Source organism: Rhinoraja longicauda, chromosome 20 (assembly GCF_053455715.1).
Source record: "Rhinoraja longicauda isolate Sanriku21f chromosome 20, sRhiLon1.1, whole genome shotgun sequence".
NCBI classification, from domain to species: Eukaryota; Metazoa; Chordata; class Chondrichthyes; order Rajiformes; family Arhynchobatidae; genus Rhinoraja; species Rhinoraja longicauda.
In genome coordinates, this window is record NC_135972.1 from 35,836,249 (window position 1) to 35,858,503 (window position 22,255).

General features: G+C 43.9%; 1 long non-coding RNA gene across 1 annotated transcript in view; it reads left to right on the forward strand.

Moving 5' to 3' along the window:
- Positions 1-22,255, forward strand: part of LOC144603731 (uncharacterized) — a 120,969-nt gene that overhangs the window by 1,730 nt on the left and 96,984 nt on the right. The gene's annotated exons all lie outside the window — the stretch shown is intronic.

Consider the following 22,255-nt stretch of genomic DNA (forward strand, 5'->3'; position numbering starts at 1 on the left):
ATTCAAAGGCACGGCATTTCCACTGCTCTGTGGATGACACACAGCTTTATCTCCCCCTGAAACCCAACAACCGGTCAAATTTAATCAGCCTCATGCACTGCCTTGAGGACATAAAATGTTGGATGGCACAGAACTTCCTTCAACTAAACGAGAGCAAGTCTGAGGTCATCCTATTCGCCCCCCCCCCCCCCCCCCCCGGACTCCATCAAAACGATAACAGGCAGCCTTGGAAGCCTATCCTCCCTAGTCAAACCGCATAACAAAAACCTTGGCGTGATATTTGACTCTGCATTAAAGTTTGACAAGCAAGTCAACGCTGTGGTAAAAGCCAGCTTCTTCCAGCTTCGTACCATAGCTAAAATCAAACCATTCCTCCAATTTGACGACATTGAAAAAATCATTCACGCATTCATTTCCTCCCGCCTAGACTACTGCAACTCCCTATTCGCTGGGATCAGCCAATCATCCCTGTCCCGCCTGCAATTGGTCCAAAACGCCGTAGCGAGACTCCTGACGGGTACCCGTAAAAGGGACCACATCACCCCGATTCTGGCCTCTCTCCACTGGCTCCCAGTACGGTACAGAATCAACTTCAATCTCCTCTTATTCACTTACAAAGCCCTAAACGGGCTTGCCCCCCCCCCCCCCCCCCCATATCAAAAATCTTCTAACCCACCACTATCTCCAGGTCCCTCAGGTCGGCCGATTTGGGGCTACTCACTATCCCGCGGTCTAGGCTTAAGCTCAGGTGACTGCGCTTTTGCGGTTGCAGCTGCCATTGTATGTTCATTTCTTAGTACCTGAACTGATGAACAGCACTTTGGTCAACGTGGGTTGTTTTTAAATGTGCTATACAAATAAAATTGACTTGACTTGACTTGTTTTCTGCTCAAGATTCTAGTATCTGCAATTTCCTTTGATCTCTGGTGGGAATACAAACTGATATAAACACTGAAAATGCCCTGTAAGTCAGGCAGCAACTGTGGAGAGAGAAAAATTAAGGTCATTTTACGTCAATGTCAGGGAAAGTAGTATAAGAAAATAACTGCAGATGCTGGTACAAATCGATTTATTCACAAAATGCTGGAGTAACTCAGCAGGTCAGGCAGCATCTCGGGAGAGAAGGAATGGGTGACGTTTCGGGTCGAGACCCTTCAGGGAAAGTAGTGTTGACCAAGTTTGGATTAGCCATGATATTACTTTAGAGTCATGCAGTGTAGAAACAGCCCAACTTGCCCACTCTCACCACTGTGCCCCATCTACTCTAGTCTCACCTGCCTGCATTTGGCCCATATCCCTCTAAACCTTTCTTATACATGTACCTGTCCAAATGTCTTTGAAATGTTGTTATAGTACCTGTCTAAACTGACAGTTTGTTCCATATACCCCCCATCCTCTGTGGGAAAAATTGCCCCTCAGGTTCCTATTAAATCTTTCACCTTAAACCTATGTCCTCTGGTTCTTGATTTCCTTATTCTGGGGAAAGATTCTATGCATTCACCCAATCTATTACCCTCATGATTATACAAACACCCCCGATGCTCCTGTGCTCCAAAGAATAAAGTCCTGTCCTGCTCAACCTCTCCCTGTAGCTCAGGCCCTCAAGTCCTTGCAACATCCTCATAAATCTTTGCACTCTTTCCATCTTATATAGATACGTAAAATCATGAAGAGCATAGATAAGGTGAATGTGCACAGTCTTTTACCCAGGGAAGGAGAATTACAAACAAGAGGGCATAGGTTTAAGGTGAGAGGGGAAAGATTTAAAAGGGACTTGAGGAGTAACTTCTTCAGGATGGTTTGTATCTAGAAGCTGACAGAGAAAGTGGTTGAGGGAGATACAGTAGCAACATTTAAAAGACATGGGCAGGTACATACATGCCAAGGAAATACTTTGAGGGATACGAGCCTAATATAGGCAAATGGTACAGCTTAGATGGGCATTATAATTGGCATGGATGGAGTGGGCCATAGAGCTCCACTTCCTCAACTCTATCCGTTACATTGATGACTGCATTTGTGCTGCCTCTTATGCACACAGAACTCAAAAGACTCATCACTTTTGTTACCTATTTCCACCCCGCTTTTACCTTCACCAGCTGGGCATGTCCCCTTTCCATTCGGACATAACACAGACAAATAAACAAACAGCCTAATAACGCCCCATTAACTTATTTGATTATCTTAGGTTATTAAGTTATCTTATAGATGTTCCCTTTGTCCTATTCATTCCTCCTGGCACCTTCTCTGGAATTTTTTAATCTCCCTTTCTGTTTCTCTGTCCACAGATACTGCATGAGTGAGTGTTTCCAGCATTTTTTGTTTTTAACGCAGCACAACTGATGAGCTAATGCGTAGTATAAGAAGATAACTGCAGATGCTGGTACAAATCGAAGGTATTTATTCACAAAATGCTGGAGTAACTCAGCAGGTCAGGCAGCATAGTCAACTTTAGATAGTTCCTCTGTCCCTCCCGTCCCCTCCCCCTTCCCAGATCTCCCTCTATCTTCCTGTCTCCACCTATATCCTTCCTTTGTCTCGCCCCCCTGACATCAGTCTGAAGAAGGGTCTCGACCCGAAACGTCACCCATTCCTTCTCTCCCGAGATGCTGCCTGACCTGCTGAGTTACTCTAGCATTTTGTGAATAAATACCTTTGATGAGCTAATGCTCTGCAGTGATAAATGGGGACGTTTAGTTGCATGGTTGTAATGATTTTTGGTTACTTCGTTATTTAATTAGAAATATAGACAGATGACAATATTTCAGATTATATTTAAGCTTTTACATTTAAGCTTTTTGAAGGCCACCTCTTAATATCAAGATAAAAATTAGGATGAAGCCATCAACTTCTTTCTTCTAAAGGTGCCCCTACCTAAAATACGACTTGACAATTTACTGGTAATCTTTGGTAACACTAAAGGTCTAAAGAAATAAGAGTAAAATGAAAGTGTTATTATCGTTAATAATGTATCAGAATTTTCATCTCTCCTAGGAATACCAAATGCAAATAGATTCATTATTATAATCATTAAACAAAAGCAAACTTCTTAAGTCCAACATCCAATAATATCTTTGGTCAACAAAAATCAAGCAATCTTTAGATTATTAACTGTTAATGAATCCGCTATCACTTGCAGTTTGTTGAGTACAGACTTAATCTACTCCAAATATGAAGAAGTGTTGCCAGATTTCACTCCTAAAAATATTAGCTATGTCGCTTGATCCTGGAATCCCAACTCAATGGAAGTCTTTTTGTACCCCCATCTGTTTCCTTTATTTTCTTGAAAGCTTAGTTGCAGGGATACAGCACTAGTTTATGTCATCTCTCCTAGGAATTTAACTCTTTGACATATTAAATCCATCCTCCACAACAAAGGGCCCATAAATCCTCCCCAAAGTATGGAAATGATCAAATATTGTAAGTTATGAAATGCAACACTGAGAATTCAGACTTCCCATATGCATTGTGAAATAGAAAATTTACCTAGTTTAATGTGCTAAACGATATATTGTAATTCGAGATCTTTGTACAAACAAATTCTTTCAGATTTAAAATATGTAAAAGTCTTTTGAGCTTCAGCATGTGTATACACACTCATTTCAAGAACATGTCTCGAACATACGAGATTAATTATCAGATCATTCAGATTATTAGACCTGAATGTTAAGGAAATATTTTTAAATTGCAGATTTAAATTGGTTGAACCATTAACATTTGATAAATTAAAGACTATCTATAAATACTCATGTAGCACTACACACAGCTTGTTTATTTCAGAGATGTTGGTAAAAATTATTATTTAAAGATGTCATAGTTAATAGTTGGTATTTTACTGTATTGGATGCAAACTACAAACCTTTCCAAGCAATAACACGCACAAGGAAGTTCAGCCAGAAGTGCTGAGTGGATGATCAGCTCTTTTGTTATATCAAGAAAAAGATGAAATTAATGAATGTGCTGTAAAAATTACAGAGAATGGCTGAGAAAATCCAGTGGAGACTTGTTAATGACAGCTGATCTGTCTGGAGATTGCATCTCAGTTATAATATTGAATAGAACCAATTCAGAACATTAAGTCTGGCCTAGCAATCCAAGTGCAGTTACAATACCGGCATCTACGCAACAATGTGGAACATTACAAGGGTAATCCTGCTCATGAAAGGTAGGATAAATCCAATCTGACAAATTCCAGCCTAACCAGTGTTTTCTAAGTCATCACCAAAACAGTACAGGTATTATCAGCAGTGTTATTGAATGTTTCTTACTCAACAAAACCTACTTGCTACTTCCAATTTGGGTTTCATCAGGATCAGACTTCATCACGGCCTTTGTCCAGACATAGACCAAAGAGTTGTAGTTCAGAGGTGACATGAAAATGACTGTCCTCAACATCAAGGCATCATTTGCCAGAGTGTGGCATCAAGGAGCTCTGGTAAAGTCAATGGGCATCAGTGGGAAAACACTCCAATGGTTGGCATTGTTGGAGGTCAATAATCCCAACTTCAGGAATTCCTCTTTCTTTAAGGGTACAGCATGGAAACAGGCCCACCGCACCTACACCGATCACCGTTCACACTACTTCTGTGTTATCCCAGTTTCGCATCCATTTCGTATACACTCGGGACAATTACAGCGCCAAGTAACCTACAAACCCATGTGTCTTTCGGATGTGGGAGGAAACCATGCAGTCACAGGGAGAACTTGTGCTGAGGGATGCACTGAAGCTGGACATTGAAATACAGAGTCCCCTGGAGACACCCCTCAAACGAGAGCAGGGATATCGCCCCAGGAGGCCACATGAGTGGCAAGGGTGTTTTGACTAAAGACAGGTAAAACAGTATTGAATGTATAGACACAGAGTTTTTTGCACAGTTTTTGTTTAGTTTAGACATACCACATAGAAACCGGTTCTTCGGCCCACTGACCATCGATCAAATAGTTCATTGGGCAATTTTACAGAGGCCAGTTAACTTACAAACCTGCACATCATTGGGATGTGGCAGGAAACCAGAGCACCTGGAGGAAACCCATGTGGCCACAGGAAAAATATGCAAACTCTAACCCTAACCCTAATGCACCTGAGGTCAGGATCGCACCCGGGTCTCTGGTGCTGTGATACAACAGCTCTACCAGTTGCACCACCATTGTGTACATTTTTTATTCTGAATAAAGTTTACTTAGGGGAAAAAATATGGACAAGCCACGTAAATTGTGTGACTACAGAGACGAGGTGGTCTGAAGAAGGTGACTTACCTTCTGACACTTCAAAGCCTTTTCACCATAGCCCAGATCAGAAATATGATGGAAGAAGATATTGCACTTGCTTTTTTGAGTGCAGCTCCAACACCAGGTAAGCAGCTCGGTTTCATCCTGGACCAAGAGGCTTGTTTTATTGGCACCATATCCAACACCTTAAACAGAAAAACACAACACAGGAATAATGTCTGTGTTGAATATGATACCAAGTTAAGCTAACCTCCTCAGCTCTATGTATTCATATCCTTCCATTCCTTGCATATCCATATGCCCATGTAAAAGTCTCTTAAATGCCACTATCGTATCTGCCTCCACCGCCACCACTAGCAATGCGTTCCCGGCCCCCACCACTCTGGGTAAAAAAAACATGCCCTGCACATCTATTTTAAACTTTGCCCCTCTCACCTTAAAGTGATGCCTTACAGTGAGTGCAGCGCCGGAGACTGCACTCGCTGTAATTCTTGCTATTGAGGGCGTGCAGCATAATTCTTGCTATTGAGGGCCTGCAGCGTAGGGTTACTAGGTTAATTCCCGGAATGGCGGGACTATCATATGTTGAAAGACTGGAGCGACTAGGCTTGTATACACTGGAATTTAGAAGGATGAGAGGAGATCTTATCAAAACGTATAAGATTATTAAGGGGTTGGACACGTTAGAGGCAGGAAACATGTTCCCAATATTGGGGGAGTCCAGAACAAGGGGCCACAGTTTAAGAATAAGGGGTAGGCCATTTAGAACTGAGATGAGGAAAAACTTTTTCAGTCAGAGAGTTGTGAATCTGTGGAATTCTCTGCCTCAGAAGGCAGTGGAGGCCAATTCTCTGAATGCATTAAAGAGAGAGCTGAATAGAGCTCTTAAGGATAGCGGAGTCAGGGGGTATGGGGAGAAGGCAGGAACGGGGTACTGATTGAGAATGATCAGCCATGATCACATTGAATGGCGGTGCTGGCTCGAAGGGCCGAATGGCCTCCTCCTGCACCTATTGTCTATTGACTCAGGTTCGATCCTGACTACGGGCGCCGTCTGTACGGAGTTTGTACGTTCTCCCCGTGACCTGCGTGGGTTTTCTCCGAGATCTTCAGTTTCCTCCCACACTCCAAAGACATACAGGTATGTAGGTTAATTGGCTGGGTAAAATGTAAACATTGTCCCTAGTGGGATAGTGTTAATGTGCAGGGATCACTGGGCGGCGTGGACTCGGTGGGCCGAAGGGCCTGTTTCCACGCTGTATCTCTAAATCTAAATCTATAATCCTTGACATTTCCATCATGTGAAAAAGGCTCTGACTGCCTGCCCTATCAATGTCTCTCAGACTTTTATATACTTCTACATGGGCTCCCCTTATCCTCTGACATTCCAGAGAAAATAAAACAAGTTTCTCCAACCTCTATGGGTAATAGTCTCTATTCCAGGTCGCATTCTGGTAAAAATGTAGACCCAAGGAATTGCAGATGCTGGTTTACAAAATAAAGTGTTGGAATAAATGAGCAGATTAGGCAGCATCTATGGAGAACATGAATAGGCAATGTTTCGTCTTGACTGGTAAACCTCTGGTAAAACTCTTCTGCACCTACTCCAAAGCCTCTACATTCTTCCGGTAATGAGGCAACTGGAACTGGAACGCGATACTCCAAAAGCAGCCTGCGAAAGCCCTATAAAGCTGCAACATGATTTCCTGACTCTTGTACTCAAACACTCATTGTTTTTATCATCATTGCATAGTGCCTACAGTTTGTACAGTACATAAAATCTCACCTATCCAAAAGCACTCCCAAATCTACAACATCCAGCACTGGGAGCTTCAGGCACATGGTAAGTTGCACACAATCAAAATTTGGAAAAATACCGTTCCTTCATCGTCGCTGGTTCTAAATCCTGGCACTCTGCTCAAAGGCACTGTGGAGGTACCTTTGTCAGAAACAATGCTGCAGTGCAAGAGGGCCATCCACTTCTTAGGGGTTATTATAAATGGACAATAAATGCTGATCTTGATGAACCTGAAAAAATATATAAACAAAAACCAGCTACAATAGAACTACGTCCAATCTAAGCTTTGCTTGAATCTCTTGTAAATTGCCTGGATGTAATTTTTTAATTTTGTCTTATAATTGCCTTTTTAGCACTTAAATAAAGATCATTACAATGGTACAGAGCATGGATGCTTTGACCTTATTCTCTAACATTTTCGTCAACAAACATTTATCAGGAAATAATTACAGATATCGTACTGTTCTTGCTACTAATCACAAATCAATAAATGCAGCTTTAAATTCCAGTTTATTATGAGAGATGATAATCATTTATATTTATACAAATTAAATATTACTTTTTAGATTCCAACCTCTTTTGAAATGTAAACTGGTAATGTATTTAAAATATTTCCCAAATGTAACCCTTAGGTGGCAGCGCATGATAGCGCAATTTGACCTTGCACCTTGTTAGGCCGCTTTGATAAGATAACCAGCTTTAAAAAATATATTGCAATTTTCATTCACTGTAGGGAAAAGTATACATGGGAAGCGAACATAGTTTAATGAGTGGTTTGGGAAAGGGTAATATTATGTTTCCGAAATATTAGAACTAGGGTTGCTAACTGTCCCATATTAGCCGGGACATCCTGTATATTGGGCTAAATTGGTTTGTCCCGTACGGGACCGCCCTTGTCCCATATTAGGCCCGGGGGGCGCTGTAGGCCCGGACAATGTAGGCCCAGGAGCCATAGTGTAGGCCTGGAGGCCCCGGCAACGCCTAACGGAGGTTGCATAGCAACCCGCCTCCCGGCCCGGACGGCCACCATTGGTGGAGCGGGAGCACATGGCCGCTGGCTGAGTGAGGTCACATGGGACGTGGGGTGGTGATGTCACCTTTTGTCCCTTATTTGGGAGTGAGAAAGTTGGCAACTCTAATTAGAACCCTTGAGACAACTTCAATCTTTTAACTAAGTTTTGGGATATGGTCCTAATTTATAAGGCCCACACTTATTGCTCATCCCTTTTTACCCTTGAGAGGATGCCCGCCCAGTGTATACCCTATTCTATGTTGGGCTGTAATGTGTCAAGTGAAGTGCTACCTCAAAACACTGCAGTCCTTCTAAAGAAGGTATTTCTGCATTGCTTATAGTAAAAAAGAGATCCCAGGGTTAAGATTGAGTTACAATAAAACTAAACTTTCCAAGTTAGGATAGGGTGTGACTTAGAGGGTGACACACAGGTAGTAGGGTTCCCATGAATCTGTTGTACTTGTCCTTGGCGGTAGAGATTACAAGTTTCCGAGATACTGTTTGACTAACCTTGGTGAGCAACTACAGTGCATTTTGTCGATGCACTGCAGCTGCAGTGGGCTGCGGGTTGAAGACGTGCATGTTTAAAATGATGGATGGTTTGCTTTATTCTGGATCTTGTCAAGTTTCATGTGACCTGTTGGTGGTGCACTAATCCATGCAAGCGAAGTGTAATCATGGTCCTGGCTTGTTCCATGTAAATGGTAGAAAAGCCTTGAAGGATGGCAGAATAATCTTGATTTTCGCTGGATATTTTGAGAATATTTTGTTCCTTTATTTCTTTTCTGTCACTATCACTCATTAAAGTAATGGTTACCTTGTCACTTATTTTCACACTTCTATTTCTGATGAAGGGTTATTGACCTGAAATGTAGATTCTCCTTCTCTCTCCATGGATGTGTCTGAACTGCTAAGTGATTTAGGTCTTTCTGCGTTTAGTCCATCTATAATGATGACAGACTGCGCCAAGTAACTGGGAGATACACTAAAACCTATTAGAATGCTACTGCTCACTTATCACTAGATGGCATTAGTTCATCAATTGTGTTACATTATTGAAGTTTCAGTTCACAAATCTGCTACAGATATGGATCATACATGTTCTATATTAATGTTAATTAAATTCATTGTATGTAAAAACATATTGGCATTTTTGTTGTTTGGAAAAAGCCTCTTGTGAACACAGTTATTAGGCCACCTTAACTGGAGTATTATGTACAGTTCTGGTCACCACGTTACAGAAAGAACTTGATTGCTTCAGAGAGGGTGTAGAGGAAATTCACCAGGCCAAAGCCTGGAATGGAGGTAAACAAAATTATGAGAGGCATAAGTATGGTAGATAATAAGAAATTGTACCCAGGGATGTCTGAGGACAGAAATTTAAGATGAAGTTTACAAGGGATCTAAGGAAGACTTTTTTCATCCAGATGGTGATTGAAGTTCAGAATGCATAGCCTGAGAAGATGGCGGAAGCATGCACTATCATGGCATTTAAGAAACACCTCGAAGAACACAAATCGCTATGGCATTGTAGGCTACAGACCAACAAAATACAAAGGTTTTTTGCCATGAGTGGAAGGAAGGATGTTTCAGGTTGGGAATCTTGTTCAGATATTCAATGACAGGGCCTTCCACTGTATGATAGGATCATGTGCAAAGACCCACCCTTCAAAAAAAACAACAGACAAAGCCAAACCCCCAGCTTAATTAGAACTGACAAAGTCATCCATTTTATTAAATGTTTCTAAATTTTAACTTCCAAAAGCATTCAAAACTCATTACAATTATTTAAAATATTGGAAATTTTTATTTAAAAACAGTTTATGTCCTAAAATAATATAATAACACAAAGTGCTTGAATAACAGAATGGTGGGTCTGAAGAAAGGTCTTGACCCAAAATGTCACCTATCCATGTTCTCCAGAGATGCTGCCTGACTTGCTAAGTTACTCCAGAACTTTGTGTCTTTTTTGTAAACCAGCATCTTCAGGTGTTTATGTCAGTTTATGACAAGTTGATCTTGACTTTTTTAAGGACATCTTAGTACCTACGTTCCATGCTTCATGTGGGCAATGAACAAGTAAAGTTAGTTCCTTTTGCAGGATAGGTGTATTTATATTTATTAGGTTTATTTTGGTTGAAGATTATTTCTAAATTACATACTAGGCATTCTAAATTTGGAATTTAGACCAAATCTCCAAATCAGACTTGGTTACTTGAACCAAAAATAAAAATAGAAAGCAGCAAAAATACTCAGCCAGGCAGGTGCCATCTATGGAGAGAGAAACAAAGTAAATGTTTTATGTCAATAACATTTCATCAGAACTCATAAAAGTTAGAAATCAAAGTTGGGGAAAAGCGAGAGACGGAGAGAACAAATGGTATGTCAGTGACAAAGAGAGATATATTGAAACAAAATACTATGGTGTCAGTTGAAGGAGGGAAATGATACTACAGTATCAGTTGAAGGAGGGAAATACTACAGTGTTAGTTGAAGAAGGGAAATTAATTACATCTGATCTATTTGAAGGAGATAAAATGAGAAAGAAATTGATGAAAAAAGAGATCAAAACAATATTGGATTTGCAAAGTGCAAAGTACCTTAGTTGCTGGAATTTGAAATAAAAGGGAATGCTTGAAATACTCAGCAGATTAGGCAGCATCTGTGAAGAGCGAACTGGACAGTTCTGCTACAAACATAGAGACATAAAAAATAGGTCCAGGAGGAGGCCATTCGGCCCTTCGAGCCAGCACCTCCATTCATTGTAATCATGGCTGATCATCCACAATCAATAACCCGTGCCTGCCTTCTCCCCATATCCCTTGATTCCACTAGCCCCTAGAGCTCCATCCAACTCTCTCTTAAATCCATCCAGTAATTTGGCTTCCACTGCCCTCTGTGGCAGAGAATTCCACAAATTGACAACTCTCTGGGTGAAAAAGTTCCTTCTCACCTCAGTTTTAAATGGCCTCCTCTTTATTCTAAGATTGTGGCCCCTGGTTCTGGACTCGCCCAACATTGGGGAAAAAAATTCTGCATCTAGCTTGTCCAGTCCTTTTATAATTTTATACGTCCCTATAAGATCCCCTCTCATCCTTCTAAACTCCAGTGAATACAAGCCTAGTCTTTTCAGTCTTTCCTCATATGACAGTCCCACCATCCCAGGGATCAATCTCGTGAACGTACGCTGCACTGCCTCAATTACAAGGATGTCCTTCCTCAAATTAGGAGACCAAAACTGCACACAATACTCCAGATGTGGTCTCACTAGGGCCCTATACAACTGCAGTAGAACCTCTTTACTTCTATATGGAAATCCTCGTTATGAAGGACAACATGCCATTTGCTTTCTTCACTGCCTGCTGCACCTGCACGCTAACTTTCAGTGACTGGTGTACAAGGACACCCAGGTCTCGCTGCACTTCCCCCTTACCTAACCTGACACCATTGAGATAATAATCTGCCTCCTTATTTTTGCCGCCAAAGCAGATAACCTCACATTTATCTATATTATACTGCATCTGCCACGCATCTGCCCACTCAATCAACCTGTCCAGGTCACCCTGCAACCTCCTAACATCCTCTTCGCAGTTCACACTGCCACCCAGCTTTGTCATCCGCAAACTTGCTACTGTTACGTCTAATTCCTACATCCAAATCATTAATATATATGGTAAACAGTTGCGGCCCCAACCCCGAGCCTTGTGGCACTCCACTCGCCACTGCCTGCCATTCTGAAAAGGACGTGTTTACTCCTACTCTTTGCTTCCTGTCTGCCAACCAATTCTCTATCCATGTCAACACCCTGCCCCCAATACCATGTGCTCTAATTTTGCTCACCAATCTCCCGTGTGGAACCTTATCAAAGGCTTTCTGAAAGTCTAGATATACTACATCCACTGGCTCCCCATCATCCATTTTACTTGTCACATCCTCCAAAAATTCCAAAAGATTAGTCAAGCATGATTTCCCTTTCATAAATCCATGCTGACTTGAACTTATCCTTTTACTGCTATCCAAATGCACCATTAATTTGGTAACCAAATTGGTAAGACTCATCTGAAATTCATTGTTGAATCTGTGAGAAGTAGAGTCGGTGTTGGTGGAGATGGAAAAGTAAATCTGGGAGTTGTAAATCTGTGATGGTCTTTTCAGGATGCTGGGAGGGGAGAGGCGGATGTGGTTGGTGGTGATATTACCAAAGCCGGAGAATGACCCACTCAGTGCTGTGGCTTTTGGGATGGTGTGATGGAAGATGAGGGTCGGGGAATTCTATAATTGCTCAGGGATGAAGGAGAGGAGATGAGGTTGGAAATAGAATAAGTGTGGCTGAGAGCTCTGTTGATTATAACGTAGAACAAACAATGGTTAAGAAAAAAAGACATTTCAGAGGCACTGGGGTGAAAGGCATTATCATCAAACAGATGTCACAGAACAGTAGAAACTGAGAGAATGGAATGTAGTCCTTACTACAGGGGGCAAGTGGGAGGAGGTGCAGTTAAGATAGCTTTGGGACTCTTTGGGTTTTTAATGCACATTGGTTGCTTATCTATTCCCTGAGATGGAAATCAAGAAATTCAGAAAGGAAAGGGAAGTGTCGGAGATGGCCCATATAAAATTGAAAACAGGATGAAAATTGGCAGCAATTTCCGAACCCAAACAGCCGTGGAGAACTCAAACCACTGTTTCCGATTATTCACTTAGCCTGTTTTAAAAAATATAACTTGAATATATTTTATCCATTACTGGATTCTGGAACTCGTGTTTTGTCCTAGATATCCCTGAAACCCAATGCCTAAACACCCACGAGCCACTCTCGTGGTTTAGTTCTGGTTGGGACACATGGTTTTATCTGGTTAAACTATAATATCCTGGTGGAATTTCTAAGCTTCAACTGTGCTAATTTGTACCTCAGGTTACTGAACATAAGCCTGTACATAATGTGCACTGAACTGATCACAGAAAAGTGAAGCATTACTAATGTGAATTTCCCAAAAGCTTTTTTGCAAACTCTTAACTTTGCTGCCAAAATGATTTTAAAATCACTATCAAAAATAAAATGAGACTGTTCACAACTAAAAGCAATATCTGACTCCAAGTTGAGCTAACACTTGCTAAGTCTTCAGTTCATCTAAGGTTGTCTGACTTCAGCCTTGCCAAAGCCCACTTGCTTCTGACACCCTAATCCATGTCTTTGTTTCCTCTAGATGTCAATTCCAAAGCACGCTTGGAGGTTGCTTTAATTTTTCCCTCCAGAAGCCTGAAACATTTTAAAACTGTGACCTGTGTCGCCATGCTCTGCCATCATCCTTGTTCTTGCTAACCTCTGTTGGCTCCTGATTAAGCAGTCCATTGATTTTAAAATCTTAGCTCTCTACGATCCTATGGCTCGCTATCTGTGTTCAATTCACTCTGTTCTCTGTGCTCCAGCCCACTAAGAAACCAAGAAATAGGGGCAGTATTAGGTCACTAACACCTCCAAGCCTGCTCCGCCATTCAATACGATCATAGCTGAACAAAGTAGGCCTCAACTCTCTTATAACCGACTAAAATATCTCCGATTTTCTAATTCTGACCTCTTGACCAGCTGCAGTTTTATTGCCTCAACCTTTGGGAAATATTTGTCCATCTGATCAGGCCCAAACTGTGGAATTCTCATTATTATATCTTCCACCTCTCTGCTCATTGGCAAGGTTTTGGTCACCTGCAACCATATATCTTCATGGCTTGGTTGCAACTTTGATTTTATGACATTCTGCCTTGGAATAGTTTGCAATATTAAAGGTAGCTTATAAAGGAAGTTGCTGCTGAACATAAAAGTTGCTCTACTGTCCAAGTTCAAGGAAAAAAGGAACAAAATTATTTTGTTGTAGTGCAGTTTCTTTGTTAGGGCAATTTAACATTAATCTCACCATCCCTTTATGCCTCACTATAACTTTGTATATTCTTCAGCTTGAAATTTGAAATAATTTCTACCGTTGGGGAAAAACATCCCAAACCCAACAATCTTTTTTTTCTCTTTCAAGGACAATTTTAGACCAAAATTTATTTATCATTGATTCCCGTCAGAGGAGCGGCTTACTCTAATTAGTCCAATAAAACATTATTTTTTAATACATGGAGTTGATTTCCAGCTCGCACTGTTGGTGAATAGTCTGGTTCTACAGATGTCAACTCTGTCTGGTAGAGAGTCCATATGGTGATAATATCATGTAACTCTTGTCTTAAAAACTGGCAACACTTCAACCTCTTCCTTACACTTTGCTGGCAAGTATATTTGTATGTTTAGAATATAGCGTACAGAACAGCACTGTTTAAGAATGTCTTCCTTCAACTTTTCAGTGTTTCCTCTTAATACCCATCAACTCATTAGTTGTTTAATTACCATTCATTATGTGAAATAATCTTCTTATTTTGTAGATTTCCTTGCATTACATTACAGTTGCATTCCTATTAAATCTTATTTGCCTAGAATGGTTTTAGATAGTCATCTGATTTTGTGGATCTGTGGCAACGTACAAGTTACCATTCTATTAATTTGCACAGTTCTTGGATTGAACACCTTTGCTGCAAGAGGACATAAATTTCGAGACTTTTGGTGCAATGGTAATGCACCAATGTTGCAAATGTGTATTTTGCATAGGATTTTCAAATGGGTGATTCACGTTGGAACAAAATAATTTGAAATCAGTTTTCTCTGGAGCACTTCCCTCATCATCCAAAGAAGTGGCGATTACTTTGTATCCTATAGACAACCTAACTACCTGCAGATTTTAGCTTTAATTTAATTCTAATGTGAATTAGAAACTGGAACAGGTGACTTAGTTCCTCAAACCCACTTGGCATACCATGAGACCATGGCTGTTCTGATTGTAATCTCAATCATTGTGTTCAGACACCCCATTCCGCATCAAAGGTGCCCGAGTGGAGATAGTCGAAAGCTTCAAGTTCCTAGGGTAAATATCACCAACAATTTATCCTGGACCAACCACATTGAAGCTATGACCAAAAAGGCACACCAACACCTTTACTTTCTCAGACGACTGGACAGGTACATGGATAGGAAAGGTTTGGATGGATATAGGCCAAACACAGGCAGGTGGGACTAGCAAAGATGGAGCATCTTGGTTGACATGGACAGGTTGGGCTGAAGGTCCTGTTTCTGTGCTGTATGACTCTATGACTAAGGAAATTTGGCATGTCTGATGATTCCAATTTCTACAGATGCATCATTGAAAGTATTCTATCGAGATGCATTACGGCTTGGTTTGGCAACAGTTCTGCCCAAGACCACAATAAATTGTACCGAGATGTGGATATAGCCCAGTCCATTACACAAACAGACCTCTCCCCATTAACCCCATCTATGCTTCACACTGCTTTGGGAAAGTAGTCAACATAGTCAAGGATCATTTTCAGCCTGGTCATTCCTCTTCTTCCATCTCCCATCAACCAGAAGATATAAAAGCTTGAAAGTGCATTACACCTGATTCAGGAATGGTTCTCTCATAAGCTAGGGCATAGTCCTGATCTCTCAACTCTCTGCCTCAATACAGACCTTGCACTTTTTATTACCTGCACTTTCTCTGTAACTGTACCACCATACTACTCTAAAACTATATTCGGCACTCTTGGAATTTTTTTCTGTACTGCTTGGTGAACTTGATGGTACTCATGCATAATATGATTTGACTGGGTAGCATGCAAACATGGTTTTTCACTGTACTCCAGTACAAATGACAATAATAAACCAATATATCCAATATATTAATTCCACATTCCTATTTACCGCAATATGCTTTTATCCCCCTGCTTATCAAGAACCTACATAAAAAAAGTTATTTTTAGTTCTCTTCCCCTTCATGTTGTACTGCCACTCTAATCCTTGATCCCTTCCCCATCAGGAACAGCCTGCCATTATTCATTCTGCCCAGAGCCTTCAACATTTTATAGGCTTCTATCAAATCTTCCCTCAGCCTTCTGCAAAAAAGGCAGTCCCATCCTCTTCATTGTATCCTTGTAATTATTGTCTCACATTTCAGGAATCAATTTTTGTAAATCTTTTCTGAATCCCTTCTAATAATGCCTTCACATCTTTCCTTTATGAGGTGACTATAATTGAACACAATACTCCAATTGAATTTGAGTAATATATATATAAAGGTTCAGCAGATCCTTGATATAGTCAAGAATTGTGTATGCCTTCTTAACCTTGCTCTTAGCCAGCTGCGCCACTTTCAATAATTTATGGATCCACACCCCTTGATCTCTCTGCTCCTGCATTCCTTTATACTATATTGCCTTAAAACCATACCATTCCCATTCTTCCTGCCAAAAGGCATCATCTCACAATTCTCCACATCTGCCATGTGTCTGCTCATTCCACCAGCCAGTTTGTGCTGTGCTGTACAAAAATATTATGCTCTTCAAGGATCACAGTACTGCCAAATTTATGTCACCCGCAGATTTAAAAATTGTGACTTGCACCTCCAAGACCAAGGTGTTAATCTTGATCAAAATAAAATCAATGGCCCCAAACCAGTCCCTGGGAAGCACCACCATTCATCTCCCATCTGTCGGAAAATCAACTGTCAACCACAGTTGTCTGTATTTTGGTCAAATTCAGATCCATCTCATCAATGTCCCTTTTATGTCGTGGTTTAACTTTGCCTTTTGGAACACCATATACACCACATTGACTGCATTACTAACATCAACTCTATCTGCTACTTCATTAAAAGAACAACAAATTTGTCAAACATTTTTGCCTTTAATAAATACCCATGTTAGCTATACAGTACTTAATTAATCCATTTTCCACTAAGTGACTTAATCATGTCCTGGATACATTTCCTAAAAGCGTTCTCACCACCAAGTTTAAACTGACAGGCCTGCAGTTGCCTTGTTTATCCTTACTCACTTTCTTGAATAATGGAGTAACATTGTATTCTTCAGTCCTTTAGATGCAAAGAGTACTGGAACATTACAACCAGGGCAGTACTTTGCCCTTTCCTCCTATGCTTTCATCAAAATCTTAGGATGCAGCCCATCGAACGATGGTGAATGACATATTTAAAGTGTTTCTAATTTCTCTGTGTTTCTAATTTCTCTGTGTTATAACTTTTAAACCTATTTGGTCTCTTCACCTATCTCGTTCACCTTTTACTTCTCTTGATAAAGACAGGTGCAATGTATCAACCTAGTATCTTAAATATGTCCTTAGCATCCAATTGCAAATTCTAGTTGCAGTTCTTAATGGGCCTCAGTGCTCCACATATGACCCTTTTACTATTAAATATCATATCATATCATATCATATCATATCATATATCTACAGCCGGAAACAGGCCTTTTCGGCCCTCCAAGTCCGTGCCGCCCAGCGATCCCCGTACATTAACACTATCCTACACCCACTAGGGACATTTTTTACATTTACCCAGCCAATTAACCTACATACCTGTACGTTTTTGAATTCTTCTGGATTCCCACTTATGTTGGCAATTAATATTTTCTTATGTGCACTCCTCCTTATTTTAATTTGTATCAAGCTTTTGATTGTTTTGTAGCTGCCTGGTTCTCACTAGTATTTACACGTGTTGTATACGGTCATTTTGTCTTGTTTTATTATCCTCTGCCAAGTTGCGAGAGGAGAACTACCTCCGATAGCTCATTCCATATACCCACTACTCTATAGGTGAAAAAATTGCCCCACAGGTTCCTATTAAATCTTTCCGCTCTCACCTTAAATCTATGTCCTCTAGTTCTTGAATCCCTTACCCTGGGTAAAAGATTCTGTGCATTCACCTTATTATATCTCCATAAGATCACCACTTATCCTCCCACACTCAAAGGAAAACTCCTAACTTGCCCAATCTCTACCTCTAAATCAGGCCGTCGAGTCCTGGCAACATCCTCGTAAATCTTCTCTTCACTCTTTCCAGTTTAATTACATCCTTCAAAAACAAGGTGACCAAAACTGAACACAGTACTCCAAGTGTAACCGCATCAACGTCTTGTACAATTGTAATATAACATCCCAACTTCTGTACTGAATTCCCTGACTGATGAAAGCCTTTTTTACTACCTTATCTACTGTAACGATTCTTTCAGGGAACTGTGTACCTGTACTCCTAGATCCCTCGTCTCCACAACACTTGAGTGCCCCACCATTCACTGTAAAGGTCTTCCCTCATTTGACTTCCCAAAATGCAACACCTTGCAATTATCTACATTAAACTCTATTAGACATTCCTCAGCCCACTTACCAAGCTGATCAAGATTGTGCTGTAAATTTTGATAATCATATTTACTCTCCATGAAACAACTTACTTTTGTGTCATCTGCAAGCTTTCTAATCATGCTTCACGACATTCTCATCGATATCGTTGATATAAACCATAAACAATGGACACAGCACCCATCCCTGAGGCACACCAGGGATTGGGAAAGTTAGGACTTTAGTAATCAAATTCGTGAGACACGAACTTCCATGCACAAAACCATGCTGTCTATCCCTTATCAGCCCTTATCTCCCCAGATGCATATATATCGTATCCCCCAGAATACATTCCAGTAACTTGTCTACCACAGATGTTAGGTTCACGAGTTCTCAGGCTTTTCTTTGCAGCTCTTCATAAATAAAGGCACAACATTAGCCGCCCTCCAGTCCACCACCACCTCACTGTGTCTAACATTGATTCAAATATAGACACAAAAAGCTGGAGTGACTCAGCGGGTCAGACAGCATCTTTGGAGACCCGCTGAGTTACTTCAGTTTTTTGTGTCTATTATAGTGGGTCTGGACACAGTAGGAATCAGGCAAGACGTCAGGTAGGTATTAACAGTAATTTTAATGCAGCAACAGAACATCCACACTCTCTTCAGTCTCAAGCACGAGTCATCTCTCTAACCCCTTCAGGCAAACCCCGTAGCACTAGTCCCTTCCCCAGCCCTGTCCAACCCGTGCCGAGGGGGATGATCCAGGGAGTGGCCTAATCCCTGGGTACCGCCACAGGACCCCCCCCCCCCTCCAAGAGCCGGAGGCACGAAACGGACAGGGGGACGTATGAGACGACCAGCCCGTGTACGCACCACGGCGGTCGCAGGAACCGGAACCACACTGCCAGACGAAGAAAGCTGCGGGGACGCTGGGGGTAAGGGCCAGAACGCAGGACGACCTCGAGGGCGAGGCCGCGCCAGGAGGACTGGCTGGCTAATGTCCACGTGCGCCGGCTTCAGCCGCGCAATAGAGACCGTCTCAGGACGACCCCCCATGTCCAAAACGAAGGTGGCAGAGCCACACTCGAGCACCTTGAATAGTCCTTCATACGGACGCTGAAGGGGTGTCCGGTGTGCATCCCGGCGCAGGAAAACAAACGGACAGTCCTGCAGAGTGGAAGGGACATGTGACCGAACCGAACCATGGCGAGACGTCGGCACCGGTCTCGAAGGCGTTGCAGGGCGGCCGATGTTTGTTCCGCCTGACCCTGGGCTGATGGAATAAACTCACCGGGCACTGTCAGCGGGGCCCCGTACACCAATTCAGCCGAGGAGGTGGCCAAGTCCTCTTTGGGCGCAATGTGGATGCCCAGTAAAAGCCACGGCAACACGTTGACCCAGTCCGGGCCAACGAGCCGGGCCTTCAGGGCAGCCTTGAGCTGGAGGTGGAAGCGCTCCACCAGGCCGTTCGCCTGCGGATGGTATGCCATGGTGCGGTGCAGGTTAACACCTAGTAGCTGAGCCATGGACGACCACAGTTTGGAGGTGAATTGCGGCCCTCGGTCGGACATGATGTCGAGTGGCACCCCAAATCTGGCAATCCAGTGCGCCGCCAACGCACAGGCACAAGTAGCGGCAGAAGTGTCCGGCAGTGGAACTGCTTCCGGCCACCGCGTGAAACGGTCAACCACGGTCAGGAGGTAGGTGAAGCCCCGAGAAGGCGGCAGCGGCCCCACGATGTCCACGTGGATGTGGTTGAAACGCTGGCGAGGGACGATGAACTCCTAGAGCGGCGCTCGCACATGCCGCTGTACTTTAGCAGTTTGGCACGGGATGCAGGTACCGCCCAATGCCTAACCTGTTTACGCAACCCGTGCCACACGAAACGGGAAGCCACGAGGGCCGTCGTCGCACGAATGGAAGGGTGGGCCAGCCCGTGGAGCATCTTGAACACCCGGCGCCGCAGGCAACAGGAACGATGGGGTGTGGCTGCCCGGTGGATACATCGCACAGCAGCGTTGCGCCCCCAGTGCCACAGGGAACGTCCTCCAACCGCAGGCCCGAAACGGTGGTACGATAGGCGGACATCTCATTGTCCGTCAGCTGGGCCGTCGCCAGGGCCGAGTAGTCGATACCATCGGCCACCTGCAGGAAGGCGTGGACCGCGGGTCGAGTCATGGCGTCGGCCACTCTGTTGTCTTTGCCCCCAATGAAACAGATGGAGGTAGTGTACTCCGAGACGAAAGCCAACTGCCGCTGCTGGCGAGCTGACCACGGGTCGGACACCTTGGCGAACGCAAAGGTGAGGGGCTTGTGGTCAGTGTACGCGGTGAAGGTTCGCCCCTCGAGGAAGTAGCGGAAGTGGCGGACTGCGACGTAAAGGGCGAGGAGCTCGCGGTCAAAGGCACTGTAGTTCCACTATGCGCCGCTGAGGTGCCTGCTGAAGAAAGCGAGAGGCTTCCAACACCCATCAATCTGCTGGTCGAGCACCTCCCCAACCGCCACATTCGAAGCGTCGACCGTCAGGCTGGTTGGTGCATCCGCCCGTGGGTGCACGAGCATCGTGGCCATAGCCAGGGCCTTGGCGTGTTGGAACGCCGCCACCGCATCGTCAGTCCATTTGACCTCCTTGTGCTTGCCCGCCATGAAGTGGAACAGCGGGCGCATGATCCGGGCCGCAGACGGCACAAATCGGTGGTAAAAGGCCACCATCCCAACGAACTCCTGGAGGCCCCTCACGGTGGTCGGGCGTGGAAACTGGCGCACCGTGTCCACCTTGTCCGGGAGCGGCTGTGCCCTGTGCGGAGTCACGTGGTGGCCCAGGAAATTGATGGATGTCACCCCGAAACGGCACTTGGCGATGTTGATGGCCAGTCCATGATCACTGAGGCGCTGGCATAGCTGGCGGAGATGGGTAGCATGCTGCTGTCTCGAGTGGCTTGTCACCAAAATGTCATTGAGGTAAACGTAAACAAAGTCCAGGCCACGGCACACGCAGTCCATAAGCCGCTGAAAGGCTTGCGCCGCGTTCTCACGTCCGAACGGCATACGGAGGAATTCGAACAGGCCAAATGGCGTCACGATGGCCATCTTGGGGACGTCGTCTGGGTGGATGGGAATCTGATTGTAGCCACGCACCAGATCGACCTTGGAAAACACCGTGGCCCCAGCCAGGTGTGCGATAAAGTCCTGAATGTGGGGGACCGGATACCTGTCAGCGATGGTAGCATCGTTAAGCCGACGGTAGTCACCGCAAGGACGCCAGCCATCGTCTGCCTTGGTGACCATACGGAGCGGGGACACCCACGGGCTGTCTGAGCGGCGCACAATACCCAGCGACTCCATAAGGCGGAACTCCTCCCGAGCGAGACGGAGCTTGTCCGGTGGAAGTCTCCGCGCCCGGGCGTGCAGGGGCGGGCCAGTAGTGGGAATGTGATGCTCCCCGTGCTTCGGGGCAGAGGAGTGGAACTGGGGGTGGAGGATTTCGGGGAACTCGGCCAGAATGCGTGAGAACGTAGCGTCCATGGACGACAGGGGCCCATCAGGCAGCACGACCGGGTCGCCCACACGGAGGGAAACAGGCTGCAAGGTGACGGAGTGCACCAAACGCTTCCACTTGACGTCCACGAGCAGGGAATGTGCCCGTAGAAAGTCCGCACCCAGCAACGGCTGGCACACATCCGCAATGACGAATGGCCAGGACAAGCGGCCCTCTCCGAAGTTGAGGGAGAGCGTGCGCACCCTGTATGAACGGATTGGTGTCCCGTTTGCCGCGGCGAGGAGGGAGCCGCGTTTACCATAGCGGATGCCATCATTCGAAGGGGGAAGAACGCTCACCTCAGCTACTGTCCACAAGGAAATGAGCCCCGGTGCGGCGATCCCACGCAAAAACGGGATGAATCTGGCCGGCCGCCGAAACAATCACTGACGGCTGGCCCCTGCGTTTCCCGGGAACGAGCAGGGCTGCCGGCATTTATGGGCTGAAGGTCCCCAGCAGC